Source organism: Macrobrachium nipponense, chromosome 13 (assembly GCF_015104395.2).
Source record: "Macrobrachium nipponense isolate FS-2020 chromosome 13, ASM1510439v2, whole genome shotgun sequence".
Classification (NCBI taxonomy): domain Eukaryota; kingdom Metazoa; phylum Arthropoda; class Malacostraca; order Decapoda; family Palaemonidae; genus Macrobrachium; species Macrobrachium nipponense.
The window spans coordinates 5709033-5710724 of NC_087206.1; positions in this window are offsets into that span (position 1 = coordinate 5709033).

The following is a 1692-nucleotide window of genomic DNA, read 5'->3' on the forward strand; positions in this document are numbered from 1 at the left end:
AGAATTTCCCAAGAGAAATACTCTGCTGTTAAAGGCTGTAGGTAAACTTATAGCCCTAGTAGTTGGTATCGTAACTGTTGCTGCAAATTACAATTATTTTTATGGCCCTTTTTTCTAGCTAATATATGAACCAGCTAAAAGAGGCAACATGAATTTAACAGGCATAGATAGATATTCAAGGAAACTGTCACTGACATATTTTAGAACAAATTGCAATTAAGTTAAAATTCTGAACCAGATTTAAATTCATAATTAGGTGTGGTATCTGCTCTTTCAACAGATAACAGATGCAGTGTGCACTGGTGAGCTTAGGCCAGGCAAGATGCAATGTACCCTGGTGAGCTCTGGCTATGAAAGACAGTGCCTACAGCAGGAAGTTTACTGGGGACTTAAAGAACTTGTATGCTGTTGCCTTCATGTTAGCACATTGCATAGGGACCCTGTAAGGACCATATGTAATTCAAAGATAATGTTTCCTTAGTGCCTGCATGTTGCCTGTTCTAGTTATGATTCCTTTGTTGAAATAGTAAATTAAAAGGAAGTAACGGATCACCTGAAGAAAAGCGACCCCAACACACGCTGGGGTCACTTTTCTTCAAGTGGAAAATATTGGGGTCGCTTTTCTTAAGGTGAGGAATTAACGGGTTACAGTAAGGCCGTGGCGGAACGGCGCTTCGCACCTTATCCGCATATTAAAGATTTTTGGCAAGCTCGGTATGTTCTGGCAAGAGGTAATGTTGCGCTGCACGCCCTAGCCACATGGTTTACAGTAGGTTTGATTATTTTTGTACTGAAATTGCAAGACAATATGCTTTTAATTAACTATTGATTGTTTGTCTAAATTTGTGTTGTTCCGATACGTAATACAAACCCTCGTCCTTTAACAATAGGAAGGTAACTAGCGGCAGCTGGGACGGTCCGTAAGCTTCGAACAAGGGGAGAACGGTAGTTAACTGCTTGTCCGATCGTGCGCGCGCCCGCGCGCCCGCGCGCCCGAGAGGTGAAGAATCACTTTTGCTTTCGGCCGCGGGTGTGAAGGACGTGTTCGTCATCGCTCTCTGCCCGCTTCATCGTCGTATGCTTTGTTTATATTGTGTTTTCTACTAATGGTTTGGTTTGACTTGAAAATGAAACTGTAAGTACACTGTTTTCATTTTCATTACTTAATTAGAATAATCACATGGAGCTATCGCCGTAGAGACGGCGATTTCCGCTCTTTTCATGAATTGAACCTTGAATTATGTCTCGGTGCCGAGGGCGGGCGACACTCGCGCCGATCATGATTTTGGGCGAAAGTGTAATTGAAAGATGTAAGTACTCTTTTTCATTATATTTTTGCCCTGTGCGTTCGTTGCCGAGAGCTTGATTGCGCTCGGCAAGAGCCTCTTATTTTGTATGAATAGAATGCAATGAAAGTGGATTCGCAATGCAGTTTTCTTTTCATTTTCATTTATTAATTGCATCCAAATTTAATTTTGGATCAATTTCCGCTCTTACCCGGGAATTAATCCTTACGATTTATTGCTGTGAAAGTGAAAATAGCAAGTGCAGTATTGTTCATTTTCGTATATATTTATGATAGCATCATATTGTTATGGATCAATGTTTCCGCTCTTACCGGGAATGAATTGATTTTTCCCTCTAAGTTCTATGAAGTGAATCGCAAGTGCAGTATTCTGTTTCATTTTCATA